At 51.4% G+C, this 23,795-nt stretch overlaps 1 protein-coding gene across 5 annotated transcripts in view; it reads right to left on the bottom strand.

The window, feature by feature from the left end:
* C1H9orf153 (chromosome 1 C9orf153 homolog) overlaps positions 1-23,795 on the bottom strand; it is a 41,444-nt gene that overhangs the window by 9,578 nt on the left and 8,071 nt on the right. Inside the window, exons 1-2 of one of the 5 annotated variants that reach the window (XM_051847112.2) lie at positions 17,618-20,583; positions 15,279-15,339 (exon numbers count right to left, since the gene is read on the bottom strand). The exons of 1 other annotated variant lie outside the window; for it this stretch is intronic. The gene's annotated coding sequence lies outside the window, so the exon portion shown is untranslated. Of the gene's footprint in view, positions 1-15,278; positions 15,340-16,642; positions 17,564-17,617; positions 20,584-23,795 lie in introns of those variants that run through there. 3 more of the 5 variants (XM_051847101.2, XM_008257487.4, XM_008257491.4) reach the window with 3 other exon arrangements.

Genomic DNA, 23,795 nt, shown 5'->3' with positions numbered 1-23,795 from the left:
TAGAGAGAGAGAGAGAGAGAGAAACTTCCATCCACTGGTTCCAACAGCTGGGACTGGGCCAAGCCAAAGCAAGGAGCTAGGAGCTTCTTCTAGGTCTCCCACATAGGTGCAGGGGCCCAAGCACTTGGGCCATCTTCTGCTGCTTTCCCAGGGTCATTAGCAGGGAGCTGCATCAGAAGTGGAGCAGCAGCGTATTGAATGGCACCCATATGGGGTGCTGGCATACTGGTGGCGGCTTAACCTCTATGCCACAGTGCTGCTCCCCCACATTGTCCATTAATCCTCAGAATTTGCATGGTAAATTCTAATTGTACTGAAAAGAGCAAGGGCATCTCATGGGCACCCCCTTGGGTGGTATTTGGCATGCATTCCTCTCAAGAAGGAAATGTCCTCTCTTCCCGCCAGCGTGGTGTACTTTATCCTGCTCAAAATTCTTGGGGAACATGCCCCTTCAGGGGTCCCTGCACCCTCTCCCCGAAAATAACCCCTCTTCTCCCATCTTATCTTCAGCTAAATGCTTCCCAGCGTCTCCTTCCTATCTTCATAAACTCTGAAACTTCTTCCTGGCTGGGTGGATATGGATCCTGTCTATTCAACCATTTTGGGAGTCTCTCTTAGTATAATTTTATCACTTCCCAAATTTGCTCAATTATAAGCTTATCACTGTATATTGCATTGTTGCCCATTTTTTTCTATGATGCTCACAATTAATAAAGATCTATTTATTTATTTGAAAGGCAGAATTACAGAAAGAGAGGGAGAAAGAAATCTTCCACCCTCTGGTTTACTTCCCAACTGGCCACAATGGCCAGGGCTAGGCCAGGCTGAAGCCAAGAGCCATGAATCCCATCCAGCTCTCCCATGTGGGTTGCAGGGTCCCAAGCACTTGGGCCATCTTTTGCTACTTTCCCAGGTGCATTAGCAGGGAGCTGGATCGGAAGTGGAGCAGCTGGGACTGGAACTGGCGCCCATATGGGATGCCGGCACTGCAGGAGGTGGCCTCACCCACTATGCCACAGCGCCGGCCTCTAAAACAAAATTTTAAAAACATTCATTTATTATTATGTATTTGAAAGGCAGAGTTACAGAGAAGGAGAAATTCAGTGAGAAAAGAAAAGAGGTCTTCCATCCCCTGGTTCATTCCCCAAATGGCTGTAACAGCTGAGGTTGGGCTATACTGAAGCCAGGAGCCAGGAGCCAAGAGCTTCTTCCAGGTCTTCCATGTGGGTGCAGGGGCCCAAGGACTAGGGCCATCTTCTGCTGCTTTCCCAGGCACTTGCACTAGCAGGCAGCTGGAATGGAAGCAGAGCAGCCAGGACTTGAACCAGCACCCATATTTGATGCCGGGGTCGCAGGAGGCGGCTTAACCTGCTATGCCACAAAGCTGGCCCCAAAACCAATTTTTGAAAAGTAACTTCTGTGGGTTTTTCCCCCTAAATTTACTGCTACGATCCTAATAGGAAGCCTATTTATAATCAACCCTGGAGGACCGTAATTCTTTCTTTTTCCCAGACTCCTGGCCCCGTGCTGTGCTTTTCATAACCTATCCCAGCTCACCTCTCTTTCCAGCTGCTCATTAGCTGGTTCTGGAAACTTCGCTTCTTATTGCTCTAAGGATAAAATGTAAATTTCTCACCCAGACTTACAAAGACTATCCACAATCTGCCTCTAACAGGCTGCCATCATTTAACACCCACATTTCAATTCTACTTCTACTGCAATGTCATAAGTGCTCTGCCCACTGCAGCCAGCTGGGCTAACTCGTGTATTTTTTATTTTATTTTTTTCCTGAAGCAATCTTCTGTGCTTTTGTGTAGTCTTGCTTCGAGTCCACGCTCACTCTGATTCTCCATTTAATCAACCAAAATGTCCTTTCTTCTCTTTTATGCCAATCTAAATAAAAGCATAATAGAGCTGAGAGTGAAATTGAATAGCTATTGTGTCATGTAAAAATAAAACATGAACAACAGGAAGTGGACTTTTTTTTTTTTTAAGCTAAAAATGATAGAGAAAACTCAGTCACAGTCAACTGATTTTCTTGCACGGTTGCCAAGACAATTCAATGAGGGGAAAACAGTCTTTTCAATAAAGGGTGCTGGGAGAATTCGTGTAGAAGACGGCCACCCCTCCCCAGCTCCCCAATCCTTAGACAGCTTGTTAAGCGCAATAAACTGGGCACTGAAAGACAAATATCACAGGATCTCATTCATTCGTGGGAGATAAACAAGTTGGCCCCACAGGCACTGAGAGTCTAACAGTGGTTCTCTGAGGCTGGGAAGGGTGAGGACGGAGGGGATGGGGAGAGGTTGGGGGAGTTAGTTCTAGCACAGGAGGATAGCTCTAGTCTACAATAACGCATTATATATTCCAAAATAGGCCACAAGAGGAGGGGCTGAAGACTCCTAACAGCAGGGGCTGGTGACCGTGAGAGGCGAGGAAGGGCTCATCATGTTGATTTGATCACTACACACTGAGTATGTGCACTGAGTGAGCGTTCCAACCTCCATAACTATTACGTATCCGTGAGAAAATGGTTGACAGACCGAAACATTAGAGATAAAACTATAAAACTCTAGAATAAAACACTGGAAGGAGTCTCTGTGATGCTGGGGCAGTCAACGATTTCCTGGATACAGCATCAAAGCACATGCAGCAAAAGAGAAAAAAAATAGGTAAATCAGATGTCATTGAAATTGAATCCATTTATGCTTTGGTAAAAAAAAAAAAAAAACAGTGAAATAAAAATCCACAGCATGGGAAAAAATATTTGCAAATCCTACATCTGACAAGAGACTTGTATCCAGAATACATAAAGGACACTTACAAATTAACAACAACAACAACAACAAAACCCTCAATTAAAATATAGACAGGGCCAGACATTTAGTCTTCTAGTTAAGATGACCATATCCCTCCGCCTTGCGGCGCTGGCACACCGGGTTCTAGTCCCGGTTGGGGCGCCAGATTCTGTCCCGGTTGCCCCTCTTCCAGGCCAGCTCTCTGCTGTGGCCAGGGAGTGCAGTGGAGGATGGCCCAAGTCCTTGGGCCCTGCACCCCATGGGAGACCAGGAGAAGCACCCGGCTCCTGCCATCAGATCAGTGTGGTGTGCCGGCCGCAGCATGCCGGCAGCGGCAGCCATTGGAGGGTGAACCAATGGCAAAGGAAGACCTTTCTGTCTGTCTCTCTCTCTCACTCACTATCCACTCTGCCTGTAAAAAAAAAAAAAAAAAAAAAAAGACCATATCTTTGGCCGGCGCTGTGGCATAGTGGGCTAAGCCTCTGGCTGCAGTGCTGGCATCCCATATGGCCACCAGTTCAGGTCCCAGTTGCTCCACTTCTGATCCAGCTCTCTGCTATGGCCTGGGAAAGCAGTGGAAGATGGCCCAAGTCCTTGGGCCCTTGCACCCGCATGGGAGACTCAGAAGAAGTTCCTTGCTTTGGATCTGCCCAGCTCCAGCCATGGTGGCCACTTGAGGAGTGAAGCAGCAAACGGAAAACCTTTCTAACTCTACCTCTCAAATAAATAAATCTTTACTTAATCTCATCTCAGAGTGCCTGGGTTCCAGTCCCTGCTCCACTTCTGATCCCAGCTCTCTGACAGTTTGCACCTGGGGAGGCAGCAGTGATGGATGGCTCAGTGCTTGGGTCTCTGCCACCCACATGGGAATCTGCATTGAGTTCCTGACTTTGGCCTGGCCCAGCCCCAGACATTGCAGGCATTTGGGAAGTGGCCCAGCTAACCAGAGCTCTCTGTCTCTCTCTGTTTCTGCTTCTCTCTTTCAAACACATCAATATATTATATTCAAACTCCAGAAAGACAAGTATAAAGACAAAAAAATCCTGAGAGAAACCAGAGGAAAAAGATACCTTGTCTATAAGAAGCCAAGGTAAGAATTATGTCCAACTTGTCCTCAGAACTAAGCAAGCAAGAAGATGATGGACTAAACTGTTTCAGTGATAAGAGAAATCTATGAACCTAGAATTCTGTTTCCTGTGAAATTACTCTTTGAAAAGGAAACTCAGGGCCCCAGCACTGTGGCACAGTGGGCTAAGCCTCCTCCTGCAGTGCCAGCAGCCCATATAGGCACTGGTTCAAAGCCCAGCCGCTCCACTTCTGATCCAGTTCCCTACTAATGCACCTGGGGAAGCAGCAGAGGATGGCCCAAGTGCTTGGGTCCCTGCACCCAGGTGGGAAACTTGGATGAAGCTCCATTGTGGCCATTTAGGGAATGAACCAACAGATGGAAGATCTCTCTTTCTCTCTCTCTCTATCAAATAAACAAATAAATCTTTAAAAAAAAAAAACTCAATAGGAGATGAAAGCTTTTTTAGGACAAACTTTGAAGGAATTTTTTGTCAGTGCATTTGCCTTGCAAGAAATGTTAAAGAAATTCTTCAGGGGCTGGTGGTGTGGTGTAGCAAGTAAAGCCATTGCCTGCAGTGCCAGCATCTCATATGGGTGCCGGTTCGAGTCCCAGCTGCTCCACTTCCTATCCCGCTCTCTGCTATGGCCTGGGGAAGCAGCACAATGGCCTTGGGCCCCTGCACCCTCATAGGAAACAAAGAAGTTCCTGGCTCCTGGCTTCAGATCAGCGCAGCTCCAGCAGTTGCAGCTAATTGGGGAGTGAACCAGTGGATGGAAGACCTCTCTCTCTCTCTGCCTCTCCTCCTCTCTGTGTAACTCTGACTTTCAAATAAATAAATCTTTAAAAAAGAAGAGAAGTAAATGAAGATAAAATAAAAATTTATATTTTTTATTCTTAATCTAACAGATATTAGCTAGTTGAATGTAATAGCAAGAGGGGCTGGCGTTGTGGTGTAGCGGGTTAAGCTGCAGCCTGGGATGCCAGCATCCCATACGATCTCTGGTTCGAGTCCCAGCTGCTCCACTTCCAATCCAGCATCTTACAAAATGCAAGTTTTACTTTTCTTGTATTTATAAAAAAATCCTTTCATGAACTATTTTAATAAAAAGACGGCATTTTCAGTTGGGCGGGAGAGAGCAGTGTAACAGGCGGCAGAGATGTATGTTGGAATCTCTCTGCAGAGCTGTCCAAATGGCGTTAGCCATGAGTGTAACAGAAAAAGACCTGAACAGGTTTGGGAAATGATAACATTGTGCTGTAAGTTTAATGCTACTTTTGAAACAAACAGGAAAGGCATCCTAGGGCCAGCAGTTCAGCCTAGCAGTGAAGCCCACGTCCCATATCAGAGTAGCTGGGTCCAGAGCTCAGCTCTGGTTCCTGACTGCAGCTTCCCGGTAATGCAGATCTCGGGAGGCAGTGGCGAGGGCTCAAGTGATTGGGTTCCTGCACCCACGTGGGAGACCTGGGTTGAGTTCCTGGCTCCTGGCTTCAGCCCCAGCCAAGGCCTAGACACTGTGGGGATTGGAGGAGTGGAACAGTAGACAGCAGCTCGCTCACTCTCTATCCCTTGGCTCTCAAATAAATAGATACATTTTAAAATCAGAAGAAAGACAAGAATGGAGGAAGACAGCTACCTGCAGATGGGAGGCTGTTTATAAAGTTCCACTGAGGAGGTGGCTTAGTGGAAGTCCAATGAAGGTGGCTTGTTGCATTCCCTGAAGGGCCCGGCTGGCTGCACTGGGGCTGGATCTCAAGATCAAAGCAGCAGTGCTTGCCCAGGCTGCAGCAGGGAACAGGAGTGAACAAAGGGCACCAGGCTTCTCGGGGGGAGGGCGGGCGACACTCTAAGACCGAGTTGCAGAGTTGGCTGAAGAACTCTACATTTACTGAAATTCACTGAATTACACACTAACAGGTATATATTTTATCTTGTGTAAACTATACCTTAAGCTGGTTTCTAAAAAAATTATTATGTCTTCTATCATCATCATCATCTATCTATCTATCTCCGTCATTTATCTCTCTCTCTCTCTCTCTCTCTCTCTCTCTCTCTCCATCATCTACATGCATCTGTTGGAGAAGGAGGGGGAGAGAGATAGCAATACATCTGCTTTTCACTCCCCCAATCCCAGCTTGAAGCCAGGAGCCAGGAATTCAATCTCGGGTCTGTCACGTGGGTGCTGGGGACCCGACCACCGGAGCCACCACTGTTGCTGCCCAGGGTCCACATTAATAAGAAGCTGGAGTCATAGCAGGAGCTGGGTACAAAATCCAGGCACTCCTGACATGAGATGTGGGCACCTTAAGCACTAGGCTGAACGCCCACCCCTGATCAAAAATCAAAGACGCAGCAGGGGCGGGCGTTGGGCGCAGTGATGAGGTCGCCACCTGGGATGGCTGTGTCCACGTCAGAGAGCCTGGCATGTGCCCCAGCCACCGCACTTTCTTTTTTTTTTTTTTTAAGATTTATTTATTTAATTTGAAAGTCAGAGTTACACACATACACACACACACACACACACACAGAGAGAGAGAGAGAGAGAGAGAGGGAGGGAGAGAGGGAGAGAGGGAGATCTTCCATCCGCTGGTTCACTCCCCAAATGGCCACAATGGCCGGAGCTGTGCTGATGCGAATCCAGGAGCCAGGAGCTGCTTCCAGGTCTCCCACGTGGGTGCAGGGGCCCAAGGACCTGGGCCATCTTCCACTGCTTTCCCAGGCCACAGCAGAGAGCTGGACAGGAAGTGGAGCAGCCGGGTCTCAAACTAGCGCCCATACGGGATGCCGACACTTCAGGCCAGGGCGTTAACCGCTGCACCACAGCGCCGGCCCTAGCCACTGCACTTTCAACCCAGCTGCCTGCTAATGCAAACTCTGGGAGGCAGCAGACAATGACCCAAGTACCTGGGTCCCTGCCACCCATGTGGGAGACCTGCTCTGAGTTCTGGGCACCTGGCTTCAGCCTGGCTATTGCAAACATTTGGGTAGTTAACTAGCAGATGGAAGCGCTCTCTCTATGTGTCTCTATGTCTCTCAGTCTTTCATATAAAATGAAAAAATAAAAATAAAAAGAATGACACAATCAAACATCTACTCAGTTCTGTGATTTTCTTGAAGGAAATCTGTGTTAGCAGAAGGGCCTGCATGCTGGGCTTAAGAAGGAATCTGGACCACTGGGATTTTGCAGGAGGCAACCAACGCCATCCAGAGGAAGCTGTGCCAGACGGTGTAGTAGTTCAGACCCAGGGTGGCTGTGTGGACATTGGGGGCACCAGGGCACATGACGTGGTAGCCTTCGCCATGGGCAATGGCTACAAACTCTGGCTAGCATCACTCTGTGCCCCGTGTGGTTCTAAGAACTGCCCTGTCTGGTCCTGTGTGGCCCACCTGAAAGTTCTTTGACCCAGAGAGCGTGAGCCCTGGCCCACTGCACCAGTCAGGGCTTACACCAGGCAGTGCGGCTCCAGAACCCACAGTTCTGTGTACTGCATGCTCGTGCGGGACTCCCATCTTGCCACACACTCGTTTGCTGCAAGCTATTGAACTTGCTTTTCCCTCTGCTCCCTCTCCCTCTCCCTCTCCCCTGCCTTCTGAACTGGCTCCTTCATCAGATAACTCATATAACTAATCTTATTTTTTTCTGTGCTTATTTGGTCATGTACTGATGTATAAACACATACAAGGGCACTGTGAAAAGTCTGTGGAAGATGGAATTAAAAGATGTTTTATATTGGTGCAAAAAAAGTGAAATCCATGCTTTTAAAAAGCTCAGCAGGTCAAGCCGCCACTTGTGATGCCAGCATCCCATATGGGCCCCGGTTCGAGTCCTGGCTGCTCCACTTCCGTTCCAGCTCTCTGCTATGGCCTGGGAAAGTAGTAGAAGATGGTCCAAGTGCTAGGGTCCCTGCACCCACGTGGGAGACCCAGAAGAAGCTCCTGGCTCAGCTGCAGCCATTGAGGCCATTGGGGAAGTGAATCAGCAGATGGGGGACCTTTCTCTCTGTAGCTCCCTTTCTTTATCTGTAACTGCCTCTCAAATAAATAAATAAAATCATACTTTTTTAAAAAAAAAAAAAAACATGTTTATTTTGGCACAAAAACTTTTTAAAAATATACTCAAAGTTTTTTTTTTAAAAAATTTATCTATCTATTTTAGTTTGTTTAAAAGGCAGAAAGTCAGAGATGGACAGAAGTCTCCCATTTGCAGCTCATTCCTCAAATACCTGCAACAGTCAGGGCTGGACCCGGCTGGAGCCAGGAGCCTGGAACCCAATCCAGGTCTCCCATGTGGGTGGTGGAGAACCAAGTACTTGAGCCGTCACCTGCTGCCTCCCAGGGTGGGCATGAGCTGGGAGCAGGAACGCAGGGAGGAGCCAGCACTTGAACCCAGCTGTTCCCACCTGTCCCAAGTGGTGGTTTAACCCCTGCAACAAACTCCAGCCCTGTGCCTAGTTTTTTCATAGGCTTTTTCTATGAGCTTTTGGAAGACCTCCTCATATTACACTTATATTTTTTCAAAAATATTTTATTTATTTATTTTATTTGAAAGGCAGAGCAACAAAGGAGAGGTGCTGGGTGGGGGGAGAGAGAGGTCTTCCATCCACTGGCTCACTCCTCAAATGGCCACAACAGCCAGGGTGGGGCCAGGCAGAAGGCCAGAGTCAGAAAGGCCATCCAGGTCCCCCCCACAGGTAGCAGGGACCCAAGCACTTGGGCCATCTGCTGCCGCCTTCCAGGTGTGAGAGCAGGAAGCTGGATCAGGAGCAGAGCAGTGAGCACTTGCACCAGCGCTCCCATATGGGATGAGGGCATTGCAAGCAGCCTGTTTAAGCTGCTGTGCCACATTATTCACACAATCACATCTGTTCTTTCTTGCCCTAGGAGTCTGACTCTGCTGTTTTGCCACCAGAGGGCGCGCTTTGCAAGTTTACCTCTGCTATTCCCTTCAACTTTTCCCTTAACCAGGCACTCTTTCTTCCTCCCTCTCTCTCTCTCTGAGGTCTCCCCACTTCCTTCCTACCTTCTTTGCTTGCGTTTTTTGCTTTAAGGAGAACAGCATTCATTCAGCAAAGACTTAATGTTTACAATGTGTCAGGTACTGGACTCAACCTTAGGGATACAAAGATCAATAGGGTGACTGTGTGCGCAAATGAGAAGGGCAATTTCTAAAACACAGGCCAATTTGTATTTCATTCTATTGTTTGGTTGGGGATAGACATTTGGCAATGGCTAAGACTTCATCTGGGACATCTACATCCCACAGGGCAGTGTCTGCGTCTGATACCCTCGGTTCCTGGTTCCAGCTTGCTGCTAACGTGTCTCCTAGGGGGCAGTGGTGAGGGTTCAAGTAATTGATTTCCTACCACCCGCCTGAGCGACCTGGACAGAGTTCCCAGCTCCTGGCTTCAGCCCCCAGTTCAGGTCACTGTGGACATTTGGCGAATGAGCCAGCAGAGGGAGCTCTCTGTCTCTCTGACACTCAAAAGAAAAAGTTTTGGTAACCCACATGGCACACAGGACCATGTGAGAGCAGGCAGTTCAGCAGGACACACTAACGGCACACTGCTCCAAGCAGCCCCCAGAGCTCTTCTGTCTCGCAGAATTTTTTTTTTTAATAATTTTTAAATATTTGAAAGAGTTACAGAGAGAGGTAGAGACAGAGAGAGAGAGGTCTTCCATGCACTGGTTCACTCCCAGATGGTTGAAATGGCAGGAGCTGTGCCAATCCGAAGCCTGGAACTAGGAGCTTCTTCCAAGTCCCCCACATGGGTGCAGGTGCCCAAGCACTTGGGCCATCTTCTACTGCTTTCCCAGGCCATAGAAGAGAGCTGGATTGGAATAGGAGCAGCAGGGTCTTGAACCAGAGCCCATATGAGATGCTGGCACTTCAGGTCAGGGTGTTAACCCACTGCACCACAGCGCCGGCCCCAAGGAATTAGGTTTTTTTTTTGACTCTAGGATCCCAGCTTCAGCCTGGCATAGCCCCAGCTATTGTGAACATCTGGGGAGTGAACCAGCGGATGGAAGATTTCTCTCTCTCTGTCACTCTGCCTTTCAAATAAATAAATCTTAATTTTTAAAAGGATGCTTCTATATCAAAAGCGGTGAAGTAGCTCACGTCTGCAATTGTGAATGCTTTGTCACACTGTGGCTCATTGATATTGGTACCGTATTTGCACAAGGGTCTTCGACACAGCTATTTTGCCAACTGCTCATTTTGTTTACCTTTAAGCATAGCGTGTGCAATGAATTCTGTAGCCAGGCTGACAAAACTTTTTTTTTTTTTTTTTTGGACAGGCAGAGTGGACAGTGAGAGAGAGAGAGACAGAGAGAAAGGTCTTACTTTGCCGTTGGTTCACCCTCCAATGGCCGCCGCAGCCGGTGCGCTGCGGCCGGTACACCACATTGATCCGATGGCAGGAGCCAGGTACTTATCCTGGTCTCCCATGGGGTGCAGGGCCCAAGCACTTGGGCCATCCTCCACTGCACTTCCTGACCACAGCAGAGAGCTGGCCTGGAAGAGGGGCAACCAGGACAGAATCCGGCGCCCTGACCGGGACTAGAACCCGGTGTGCCGGCGTCGCAAGGCGGAGGATTAGCCTAGTGAGCCGCGGCACCGGCAAAACTCTTTACAATACCGTGACACCTGCCTGTTTCTGCTTCAGTAATTGCACCTCTGGAATAAGGGGTTGGACACTTTTGTCATTACTCTGTTTAGCGATGAAAAATAAACCAATTTTGTTCCAGAAAACAGTTTTTGTTGTTGTTGTTGTTCTGGTTCAGAAAAGCCTCCACGGGTTTATTAAAATGTCATTGCCTTTGCTTAACAACCCCAAAACTTCAGGGGGTATCAGCTGGCCTGGCCATGTTTAATGACTGCGCAGAGGACTAGGCCAAGGGGAGCTTTGATCCGACCCAACCCCGTGCTCAGAGACTCCCGGCAGCCCCTCCAGCTCAGCTGCAGTATCTGACAGTGTGCATAAGACTGCACACCTGCAGGTGTCCTGGGTCCAACAGGCCCGGCTGGCACTCTCTGGTACTCGGGAGCCATAACCCCACGTCTAGTCACAGACTGTCCTCATGTGTAAGGCATGACTTCAGGCTTCAGTGAGTACTTCCCCTGGTAAAAAGAAAAGCGAGTCTAACATAACCCAACAGCCATGGTAAAGACTGCAAAGTTGGAAGCCGGCACTGTGGCACAGTGGGTTAAAGCCTTGGCCTGAGGTGCTGGCATCCCGTATGGGCACCGGTTCTAGTCCTGGCTGCTCCTCTTCCGATCCAACTCTATACTATGGCCTGGGAAAGCAGCAGAAGATGGCCCAAGTCCTTGGGCCCTGCACCCACGTGGGAGACCCAGAAGAAGCTCCCAGCTCCTGGCTTCAGATCAACATAGCTCCAGCCATTGCAGCCATCTGTGGAGTGAACCAGCAGATGAGACCTCTCTCTCTCTCTGCCTCTGATTCTTTGTAACTCTGCCTTTCAAATAAATAGATAAATCTTTTTTTTAAAAAAAAAATTCTTTATTTGAAAGAGTTAGAGAGAGGGAGAGACAGAGACCTTTCATCCTCTGGTTCACTGCCCAAATGGCCGCAACAGCCAGAGCCGCACTGATCTGAGGCCAGGAGCCAGAGGCTTCCTCCAGGTCTCCCACGTGGGTGCAGGGGCCCAAGGACTTGGGCCATCTTCTACTGCTTTCCCAGGCCACAGCAGAGAGCTGGATCGGAAGAGGAGCAGCTGGGACTCAAACCGGCACCCATATGGGATGCCAGCACTGCAGGCGGCAGCTTTATCCACTATGCCATAGCACCAGCCCCCTCAAACATAAAGAAATTTTTTTAAAAAAAGAGAGGGCAGCAGCATGTGGCATAGCAGCCAAAGCGACCGCTTAAGACGCCAGTATCTCGTATGGGTGCCAGTTCAATTCCTGACTGCTCCACTTCTAATGTAGCTTTCTGCTAATGTGCCTGAGAAAAGCAGCAGAATATGGCCCAAGTGTCTGGGCTCCTGCTACCCGTGTGGGAGACTGGATGGAGCTCCTGGCTTCAGCTTGGCACAGCTCTGGCCATGGCAGCCATCTGGGGAGTGAACTAGCAGATGAAAGACCACTCTCTCTCTCTCTCTGGCTTTCCTTCTCTTTCTGGTCTTCCAAATAAACAAAAGAAGTCACTAAAGAAAAAAAAAAAAAAACAAGGAAAGAAAATGGGATTTCTATGAAATCATTATCGTGCATTTCCAGTTTCTGAAGTGCGACTCTAACAGCTTCACGGCTCTTCCCTCTGGTATTCCTGGAGCGCCTGAGGCCCGCTGGAGACACTGCTGGGTTGCAGGTGTCAGGAACACTGGTCTAAATGAGAGGAGGGCAGCTTGGGAAGCAACAGGGAGCCAATCGGGATGCGAGGATTCCCTGCAAAGCAGGCAGCCTTTGTGTGTGACCAGTGGGAGACAGGACCAAGCAGAACAAGACACTACCCACCCCATCCTGTCATCCTCTCCACTGCTGCTCTTCACCTGTTCTCGCCACGTCTCTCCCCAAGACGTCCAACGGGCGTTCCAAGCAGAGCTCCCTGCCCCTTAGCTCTGAGGCGGGCTGCCTGTCTTCCCATGGGACCCAGCTGCCTGGCATTGAGTAAGCACTCAGTGTTACTGGTTCAACTCAGGAGTTTTTCACTTTACAATGGTGGGAAAGCAAGATCTGTTCAGTGTTGACCATCTTTGGGATCCTGATGGTTGATCTTGACCTGGGCTAGTGCTGTGCTGTCCAACCCTCTCTAGGCTGTGAGTACAGCTCCCACTAAGCCCCACGGTCACCAGTGCCCACTAAGCCCCACAGTCACCAGGGCCCACTAAGCCCCAGGGTCACCAAGGGTGCAACCTGTGCTGGGCAAGGTGCGCTGCTGGCGACCTCGGGTGTTCCATACATGAAGGGTATTAAATGCATGTTGGGGGGCTGGTGGTGTGGCATAGGGGTAAAGCCGCCGCCTGCAGCATCGGCATCCCATATGGGTGCCAGTTCAAGTCCTGGCTGCTCCACTTCTGATCCAGCTCTCTACCATAGTCTGGGAAAGCAGTGGAAGATGGTGCAGGTGTTTGGGCCCCTGCACCCATGTGGGAGACCTGAAAGAAGCTCCTGGCTCCTGGCTTTGGATTGGCTCAGCTCTGGCCATTGTGGCCATTTGGGGAGTGAACCAGTAGATGGGAGACGTTCTCCCTCCCTGTCTCTCTCTGTTTCTCTGTCTCTTCCTCTGCCTCTCTGTAACTCCGACTTTCAAGTAAATAAATAAATCTTTTTAAAAAAATGGATGGTGGATTTACCATGTTTTGAGCATAACATGGGTTTACTGAAATGACCCCATCATAAATCGAGGAGCTTCCACTAGAACTCTCAGTAGGTGAACTGAATGCCAGTTGAGGGACCAGGGAAGATCATTTGCTACGAGTTGATTGCAGCACAATCAGAATGGGAAACAAAGAATAGTGAGAGCATCTCAGAGAGGGGGAGAACCTGTGCCGCTGACCAAGGGCAGGTTTGAGTGGACTTGTTTACCAATGCCATGGGAGAGGAAGGTGGTCCCAAGTCTAAGGGCATTGCAGAGAGAACAACTCACACAGCCCTGCTAACAAGGAGAGGGAGAGACAGAGAGAGAGAGGTCTTCCATCCAGTGGTTCACTCCCTAGATTGCCACAACAGCCAGAGCTGGGCCCATCTGAAGCCAGAAGCCAGGAGCTTCTTCCAGGTCTCCCACGTGGGTGCAGGGGCCCAAGGACTTGGGCCATCTTCTACTGCTTTCCCAGGCCATAGCAGAGAGCTGGATCGGAAGTGGAGCAGCTGGGACTCGAACTGGTGCCCATATGGGATGCTGGCACTGCAGGCTGCGGCTTTACCCACTATGCCACAACACTGGCCCCTGGTGTGTGGGTTTTATAAAGCTGTACACACTCAGCTATGGAGAACAACCTTTACTGTGCAGGAAAAACTAACTTTGTTGTCAAGTATGAAACGTTCATTTGAAACAACTGCTTTTAAAATGCTATATTTGAAATCTTGAATTTTTCTTCTGTACACATCTATCCTCTTATATTGCTAATGAAAGATTTGAAAAAAGTAATTAACAGTTTTTCTTTTACAGCAGTCTTGATCCGGGCCCAGCCTCCAGCCCTACCCCTTCTTTCCCCTGTGAGTCACTTCTTGCATCCGTGTGCTACACTGATCATAACTGGTGATCCAGTTCCATGTGAGAGTTAACTGACATCTCGAGTTGATTACGGTTCGCTCTTGGAGTTGATGTGCTGTGAGTTTCCATGGCCATAGACTGACAACGTGCTCCCTACTGTGAATCGTACAGAACAGTCTCAGGGCCCTAACAGCCCATGCGCTCCAACTTCTTACCTTCTATAAGCCACTTAAGTTCTCTCTACCAAAGACTTCGGGTCAAGATTGGCTCTTGCTTAAAGACTTGAGCAGCTCGTCTGGCCCCCAAAGGGCAGCTTCGGGGCTCGTCCCCTCTCTCCACAAGGGACAGCCCCTGCAGCGGGATTTTGTGGCATCCCCCTCAGTGTGCACCCCTCACTCTGAGGAGTCAGTGAGCTGATCCTCACAGAGTGGTCTCCTGGGCGCCAGCTACTGAACTGTCAGCTGCTAGCGTCTGAGTAGGGTTTGCATCCTCTGACACTCTTGCTGAAGTGTGATCACCACCGTGGCCACGCTGGGAGGCAGGGCCTTTAAGACGTTGAGTTAGGTTGTAAAGTGGGACCTGCGCCTGGCCTGGGGTGGCTGGTAGGAAGCAAGCCCCGCGTCTCTCGCTGCCTTCTGCGTGCACCTGTTCACCCTTCCAGGAACCGTTCTGCTATGTTAGGATGCAGCATGAGGCCCTCCTCCGCCTTGGGCTTCCCAGCCTTTAGAACTGTGAGTCAAACAGGGCTCTGTTGCTCAGAGATCTCCCAGCCACCAGAAAGCAGACGCTCCCGCCCTCCTGCCAACTGCTGACTGTGGTTCTTGCTCCCACCACCACCCTCCTTTTGAGAGGATAAGCTCTTGGGGGCACAGGGCCTGTTGCACACATCTTTGTGTCTTGCCTAGTATGAGGCCCAAAGCTCACAGCAAGGCCACAAGGAACCTACCAGGGTCAAAGAGCGAGAGCCCTGGGACCCCGCACAAGAAAGCCAGCCCTAAACCAACAGTAGCAGTAGCAGTAGCAGTAGCAGTGGTATTTCCTAGAGCAATCTCCCCAGGCCTCCCAAGCCCAGGGAAGGAACACAGCAGAGAGCCTCTGGCTGTGTTGTTAGAGTTGGGCTTAGCTGATCTGCAAGGCCTCGGGCAATGGCGTGGTGGGAGGTGGGGTGGGGCACAGCTCAGGTGCCTCAGGGAAGGGCATTGGGGAATGCCTGTCTTACGGAAGGGGACAAGAATCTGTACCTCGTGCAGCTTCCAGGGAAGATCTGTGCTCGCTGTGGCTAGCCTGGTGAGGCAGAAGCACCTGGCCCGGGAACAGAAGCCCAAAAGGAAGAAGTCAGACTCCCGGTCATAGAAAAAGCAGAGCAGTGGGGTGCTGTTCTGCTTCGAATCACAAGCAGGAGTGACAGGTGCCTGTACCTCCCATGGCGCCCATCTGTCTCCCATCTACGGCTGTTTCTACTCTACCTCCTTTGATCCTGAAGAGAAGCTGGGCGGCGGCGGCAGTGACAGAGGTTCCCTCCCACCCTTTCTCCAGGAAACTGGAAAATGCACCGACCAGGATTCTAGGCCAGTCTGAAAACACTGGCCAGGGCCCCCAGGCTGCACTTTGCGGCATGCCTGCAGGTGCTCCTGGCAATCTGAAATGCAAGGCGGTACACAAGGAAGACAAGAAGGAAGAAGAGATGCTGGGTGTGTCAGAGCAGAAACGGTGAAATCCTGTCCCATAGACCTGCTGTAGAAAGCTGCTTGTGCTTAGTGCTGGAGCCCTGTGCTTTTCAGACAATTCCCAGGGGACTGCACCTGCTCAAGACCTCAGTGGCTGGTTGGAGGGCTCTAGTGGTGGCCTTGAATACGGACAGGCAGAGGAGGCTACACCTGGGAGCCAGTTGGACCAGCTCATTTATTTCCGAGACAGCGAGCGAACATGTGCTTGTCCATAGGCTGGTTCTGGCAAAGGGGAGAGGAAGCTCCTGACCACTGTTTGATTTCCTCTCCTTTCAGTCTCATCTTCACTGGCTCACTTCCCAAACTGCTGCAATGGCTGGAGCCAGGCGCCTAGAACTCCATCTGGGTCTCCCAGGCGGGTGGCAGGGGTCCTAGCACTTGGGTCATCATCTGCTGCCTCCCAGGGAGCTGGATTGGAAGCAGAGGAGCTGGGACTTGAACTAACACTCTGACATGCGATGTGGTGCAATACCGGCCCCACAGGTTCTCATCTCTAGCAGGGTCTACACTGCCCCCTGCCCTGCGCCCCAGCCTGGATGTGTGGGGGACGAGGACACCAGGCTTGGGGGAGCAGAGCAAAGTCGAAGCCAGGTGTCTGTGGGCAGGCTACAGGGAGACAGCAGCGCTGTTGCTGTGAGGGCCGGCAGGAAGTGAAGGCAGCTGTGTGGGCTCAGTCGTGACTGGCTGGGCTCCCGCGTTCCCGAGGCCTTTTGTGGGAAGGGGTGAAGGAGCCCCTAATGCCTGTTGGTGGCAATGAGCCCAGCCCCACCTCATCTCTTCCCCAAGCACCCACCGCAGCCAGCTCTCCTCTCCAAGCTCGGCCTTCACTTTCCCGTGTGCTCAGAACGCCCCGTGAATACATCCATGGCTGCACTCACCACTCGCTCAAAGTGATCTGTCTACACCACCACTTCCGTGTGAGCTTCTGTGCTCCCAGTGGGGCTCACTCGCCCAGGAGCTGAGCCCTGCTCCTGGCTTGGTGACGGCTGAGTAAATGATGAGCCCTCCACTGTGACACAGAGACCTCCTCCAGGTCACACAAACAGCTGTGTGACACCGTGCAGGACAGTATCCTGCAGGACAGTATCCTGCAGGAAGCTGATGGGCAGGGGGAGGCGGGGCATGCAAAGGTGCACACTAAGCAGCTGCATTGTGAGAGTGATTGCTCATCAGTCAAGTTTTTCCTTCTATGGACATGGGCAAGGCACAGAGGAGAAATGGAGGCAGTGGAGGAGACAGGAGGTAGACCCCTGCTCCCTACACCTGCCCAGCGGTGGGGAGAAGTGTCCCGGGGGCCGCATGGCCATGTGGGATTCTCTCCAGGAGCCATGCAGCTCTCGCACTGCCCACTTTCGGAAGGCTCACGAGGATTTTACCGAGACAAAGCCGGTAACGGTCCGCATGTGTCCCAGAGAAGTTCCCGTGTTGGAAACTTAAGCTCCAACTGCCTCTGCTGATAATCTTAGGGGCTGTCAGGGCTGGATGAGGTCGTGGAGGGGGCCCATGGTCAGCCTAGTGGCCTGCTAAGAAGGGTTTGCACACTCGCTCGCTCCGTCTTGACCTGTGAGGCCCTCTGGCAGGTATGACTAGCGAAAAGGCCCTCATTCGGTATAACCTTCAATGCTGGACCCCCCAGCCTCCAGGGAAAACAGGTTTCCTTATCAGCGACCCTGTCTTAGATTTTTTCTTGTGATAACCCAAGGCAGGCCGAGACACAGAGGCGGCTCTGGAATGGGACAGGAACAGGCTGGAAGGTTCTAGAAGGAGCAGACCTGAGGAAGCCTGGGCAATTCTTCCAGTAGGGGCTCAGGAGACAGGCCTAGGCAGACTACAACTTCCTGGAGAGGACCTACCCGTATACCCTCAGGATACTGGGCAAACATGGACCGTGAAGTCCACTCAGACGAGGTCCCAGATAGGAACAAGGAACGGAGTGGAGGCCGTCCCTGGTCCACAGCAGTGAAGACGCGGCTGCCCTGTGTGCCGGGGTCACCCAGCAGAGGAATCCTCCAAGCAGCAAAGCACCCAGCCTGGGGCACGGCGACCTTCAACCGCAGCCAGTGATCCGTGAGAGCAGAGACACAGCTTAAAGATGCAAGTCGTAACTGAAGGAGAAGCAGAGTGGAAAGACTTGAACAGTTCACAGCCTGGCCATGGAGAGTGGAGAAGCACGTTCAGGAGATCAGACTAGCGGTGTGGCCAAGTGACTGCTGGCCGGAAAGGTCAGTACGAATAGAAGTCGGCCAGGTTCTATTCATCAGGGCGAGGCGAGGGAGATCCCAAAGGCATTTCTGAGAACTTCAAGGCTGCCACGCGGGAGGACACAAGTGGTCAGCCCCGGTGGTGTCTGTGTGTTGTTGACTGTGTCGTGTTGACTCCTTACATGCTGGTGTTGGTTTGCTCTCTGTTGCTACAATAGAATGCCCGAGGCTGGGTAAGGTACAGAGAGAGGAGTGGTTTATTTAGCTTGTAGTTTGGAAGGCTGGCCTCTGGCTCAGCCTCACTGCATGTGCCATCACAGTGGTGGTGGTGGGTGTGGCTGTGGAGATCCCAGGGTGACAGGAAGCCAACCTGCTCTGTGGGACCTACTGTGGTCCTGTGACAACTATACTGATCCCTTCCGATGGCTGCACCCTCTGTGACCTAACCATCTTCCCCTAGGCCCCGCCTCTTGTAGGTTCTACCCCCTCAACGTCACCACCCTGGGAATCAGGCTTCCTGCACGTGAACCTTGGGAACGCACTCAAGCCACATGCAAACAGCACTCGCCCATGCTTGAATCTCCATTTTTTTTTTTTCCAAAGATTTATTTTAGTTATTTGAAAGGCAGAGTTAGAGGGAGAACGAGAGACAGAGACCCTCCATCCACTGGTTCACTCCTCAAATGGCCACAATGGCTAGGGCTGGGCCAGGTCAAAGCCAGGAGCCTAGAACCTCATCTGGGTCTCCCATGTGGGTGGCAGGGTCCCAAGCACTTGGGCCATCTTCTATGGCTTTCCCAGGGGCATTAGCAGGGAGCTGGATGAGAAGTGGAGCAGCTGGGACTGGAACTGGTGCCCTTATGGGATGTCGGCACTGCAAATGGTGGCTTTACCTGCCGTACCACAGCGCTGGCCCCTGAATCTTCATTTTTTATGATAGGCTCAGTATCGTGTTTGCTGTTTCCCTCTGGGAAGAGGAAAAATCTACCTGCTACTTGAATTTTCAGACATTTTTAGTTTAAGATATACAGTTTGCTATGTTGAGAGTCAAGAAGCCAACTAGCCTGAAATACTCCAGATTTTATTTCTATGAGAAGTCTTTCATGCTAAGTTGCTTTGCTCAGGAGATGTCACCTTTCTCTACTCTGAAACACTTAGCTTCTAGAAATGGAAGCTTCAGGGAATTAGTCTCAAGCCAACAGGTAGGCTGCAGTCTGTATCATCCTACAGCCGTGTAATCTCTCGTCATGAGTCCCCAACCTCCACTTCGGGGCCCTAGGGACAAGGGACTCACAGCGACGGGGCAGCCAGGGCACTGGTGGCAGGCTTCACTCATTGCCGGTCAATTCTCCGCGGGAAGACCCGAGGCCTCAGAAGGCCTCTGGAATCCCTGGGGCCTTGGACAATTCTGGCACGGTTGGAATAAAATTCTGCTGCTTGATGGAATGAATGAGTGGACTGATATTGGAAAATAAAGAGATGAGGAAGGCCTGTTGCAGCATCAAGCAGGTCAGTGTGACTTGATCTTCTGACAATAGTGAGGGGAAGTGCCTCATACTGATGGCATCGTGCCGATAATGTGACTGCCTCCATCCCCACAGAGAACTGGGGCCAGGTCAGCGGGGTGTGCAGTCCTTTGCTGCTCTTCCTAGAAATGCCACCAATCGGAGTGAACCAGCAGATGGAAGACCTTTCTCTGTCTCTCCCCCTCTCACAGTCTGCAACTGTACCTCTCAAATAAATAATAAATATATATCCCTAAGTGCCCATAAACAACCATGAAGGGGTAGTTCCGAAGCTGCATAATTAAGATCTCCATTAGTGAGACTGGGAGAACAGAATACAGCAGGAGTTCCGCCCACGCCATTAGGCTCAACTCCCGGCCCCTGCTCCGGACTCCAGCTTCCCGCCCACGCAGATCCTGGGAGGCTGCGGGGAGGCCTCCAGCAGCTGGGTCCCTGACATCTAGATGGAGACTGGACTGAGTTTCTGATTCCTGGCTTTGGTGTCTGGTCAGCCCTGGCCGTTGTAGGTGTCTGGGGGAGTGAACCAGCAGACATGAACTCTCTCTCAAGTACATAAAAACAACAACAACAACAACAGACCCCAAGGTAATGAAATATTTAGGGCTCAGGCCCAGGTTGATAAAGACTTTTCAGGGCCGGCTCTGTGGCACAGTAGATTAATCCTCCGCCTGCAGCACTGGCATCCCATATGTGTGCCGGGTTCTAGTTCCGGCTGCTCCTCTTCCAATCCAGCTCTCTGCTGTGGACTGGGAAAGAAGTAGAGGATGGGCCGGCGCCACAGCTCACTAGGCTAATCCTCCGCCTTGCGGAGCCGGCACACCGGGTTCTAGTCCCGGTTGGGGCGCCAGATTCTGTCCCGGTTGCCCCTCTTCCAGGCCAGCTCTCTGCTGTGGCCCGGGAGTGCAGTGGAGGATGGCCCAAGTGCTTGGGCCCTGCATCCCATGGGAGGCCAGGGTAAGTACCTGGCTCCTGCCATCGGATCAGCGCGGTGCGCCGGCTGCGATGGCCACTGAAGGGTGAACCTTTTTGTCTCTCTCTCTCACTGTCCACTCTGCCTGTCAAAAAAAAAAAAAAAAAAAAAAAAAGAAGAAGTAGAGGATGGCCCAAGTGCTTGGGCCCCTGCACCCGCATGGGAGACTGGGAAGAGGCACCTGGCTCCTGGCTTCGGATTGGTGCAGCTCTGACTGTTGTGGCCATCTGGGGAGTGAACCAATGGAATGAAGATCTTTCTCTCTGTCTCTCTCCCTCACTGTCTGTAACTCTACCTCTCAAATAAATAAAAAAAAAAAGATTTTTCATTTTCTAAATCAGACACAAAAGGGCAAATATTTTGTGACCCCTCAAAGAGTTACCAACTTCCTAGACAGGCAACAAAATGGCGGCTGTGTGGCTCAGCACCCCGTGCCCCCTCGTCCTTCCTCTTACCCCTACCTGTTCCTTGGTTCACCATGTGGTCTGTCCTCTGCAAGTGTTCCACCAGTGCCATCTACTGCCTTCCATTAGAGGCCAGACCCATGGGGCTGCCTGACCTCGGACTTGAACCTCCAGCACCGTGAGCTAAATTAACCTTTCCTCTTTGTAAGTTAGTTGCTTGAGTATTTTATCACAGGAAGGAGAAGCTGACAGATAGACTGGCGATTCAAAGGCCACCGGCGGAGCAACAGGACCATATTCATTGGGCCTTGGCTGGAAACAGAGAATCCTAGACCCCACCCTGGACCCTGGACACCCGGGTTACTTACTCACACCTTAAAGTTTGAGCAGTGCTTCGAGACATGGAACCCACCGAGAACAGTACATGGGCGTGCCGAGAGGACAGTCTGGGAAGTACTCGCTAGTGCAAGGAAAGCAGGGACCCACCAAGGAGGAGCACAGCTTTAAGTGGAGGAAGCCTTGCAGGCACAGAGCCCTTACCCAGCGGAAGGCGGGACACAGTCCCATCCATCGGTAACAGACGCAGCCTTCACCAACGCCTTTGTGGGGGAGGGAGGGAGAAACGTGGCACAGTGGGTCTCATGGGGACCAGCCACCCACGTGGGCTCCTCCGTTCCCACCTTTCCAGCCTGGCTGTCACCAGCTAAATGCCCTGAGCAGTCACTGTCAGTCACATTTCAGGGAAGAGACGCAATCCCCAGCCACCCGGGCCGCGACACACCCCACTGCTTCACTCATGCCAAGCTCCCGGCCCCGGGAGACACTCAGGCGTCGTTATCCTATCACACAACCTGTGTTGGAGCTGTGTTGTGAACTGTGTATGCTGGGCTCGCACCCACCCCTACACGTGATGATCCACTTCCCCAAAAAATAAAAGCCACCATATCCCTTTTAGAGGAGCCGGGGCTGTGGAAATCTTTTCCCATGACCTGCATATTTGCTGTAAAATAAATCACTTTGCGGACAGCTCCTCCTGGTGTTTCTTGATCCAACTCGGCAGGAAGTGGGCCCCCAAATTTAGGCCCTGGTGAGGCCCACCCTGGCCCAGGAGACTCAGCGTGTGTTAGGCGTCAGCCCCTTGATTAAGGCAGATTTCTCCATAGCTACTCAACCCCACTAAGGGAAGAAAATTTCTCCCTATGACTACACTTGTTATTTACAAATAAGGTTCTTTTCAACCAAGTGATTATGGCCATTTGCTTGGAGGAAATTCAGCAAATTCCCCCTAGATTTTAATCAACAGCAATTAACTCCCTAATTGCACTGAAACTCTTGCTCCCCTAAGCTCTCTGATAATCTCTTAGCACACTTCATTTTGGTGCAAAGATGAAAAGCACGATGCACTGAAATGTCTACTCTTGGGGCCGGCGCTGTGGCATAGCATGTAAAGCTGCCACCTTCAGTGCTGGCATCCCATATGGGTGCCGGTTCAAGTCCCAGCTGCTCCACTCCAATCCATCTCTCCACTATGGCCTGGGAAATCAGTGGAAAATGGCCCAAGTCCTTGGGCCCCTGCATCCATGTCAGAGACCCTGAAGACACTCCTGGCTCTTGGCTGTGGACAGGCCCGGCTCCGGCCGTTGCAGCCATCTGGGGAGTGAACCAGCGGAAGGAAGCCCTCTCTTTCTGCCTCTGCCTCTCAAATAAATAAATAAATCTTTAAAAAAAAAAAAAAGTCTACTGTTGGCAGGATGCTGTTTAGGTGTAGTTAGCTTCTCATTATCCTCAAAACATTGAGACAGTTCTACAGAAGGGACAGGCAGATGAGAACTTACCTAACCAGTGCCAAGTAACCTGGCCCAAACCCACAGAAGCCGAGATTCAAAGCCAGGTGTACCTTCCCCCCTCCCCCACTCCCAGAGGGCACGGCTTCCAGGCCGGCTGCATCTGCGCCATCTCTGCCCACTGTCCCGTCTGCCGGAGGCGCAAATGAGACTCGGCCGGCGCTCACAGCTCACTTTAGCACCGCAGGCTTTGGGATTTCCGGATCTTGCGGCTATCAAAACATGCCAAGAAAGCCTTTTGCTTTTGTTTTTGTTCTGAAGCATTTCCTGCTTGTGGAAACCTAGGGAGAACTGGGAACGTGAGGCGCCTGCTTCTGTAGGGGTTTTCCGCACCCCAGGCACCTTTCCTCTGTAAGGAAAGGTCACTGGCAGCCGGCTAACAGACGGCCGGGACTTGGTCTGAACAAGGAAGCCGGCAGGCCCACCTTTGAGGCCCGTTAAGGGGTGTTTTTAGCCACACAGGCTCCTGAGCCACCCACTCTGGCACCTGCTGCTAAGTGAGGCTGCTCCTCCTGCACCTGACAGCCTCATGGCCGGCAGCGGCATTGCCCACAGAGATACAGAGCTTGTGGTGCGGTGCCAAGGGACCCAAGGCCTGCCACCCCTCCCTGCTCAGCCTCTGATGAGGCTGCAGGATGCAGCCACTTGGCCAAAAATAACTGCAACATGCCTGGTGCCAAAGGAACACTGAGGAAGCGACTGTGTGTCTGCCTGCAAGAATCTTCCAACAGTGTGCAAGAGACAAAGACCCAAGCCGGAAAACGACACTAATACTGTCTGTAAAACTATGAGGGGGTCCACAGAAGGGGCCGGCGCTGTGGAGTACTGGGATAAGCCTCTACCTGCGGCACCAGCATTACGTATGGGTGCCAGCTCATGTTCTAGTTGCTCCTCTTCCCATCCAACTCCCTGCTAACAGCTGGGAGAGCAGCAGAAGACGATGGCCCAAGTGCTCAGGTCCCTGCACCCACGTGGGAGACCCGGAAGAATCTCCTGACTCCTGGCTTTGGATCGGTCTAGCTCCGGCCATTGCAGCCATCTGGGGAGTGCACCAGTGGATGGAAGACCTCTCTCTGCCTCTGTAAC

Source organism: Oryctolagus cuniculus, chromosome 1 (assembly GCF_964237555.1).
Source record: "Oryctolagus cuniculus chromosome 1, mOryCun1.1, whole genome shotgun sequence".
Taxonomy (NCBI): domain Eukaryota; kingdom Metazoa; phylum Chordata; class Mammalia; order Lagomorpha; family Leporidae; genus Oryctolagus; species Oryctolagus cuniculus.
This window is presented reverse-complemented; position numbering and strand designations above follow the sequence as displayed.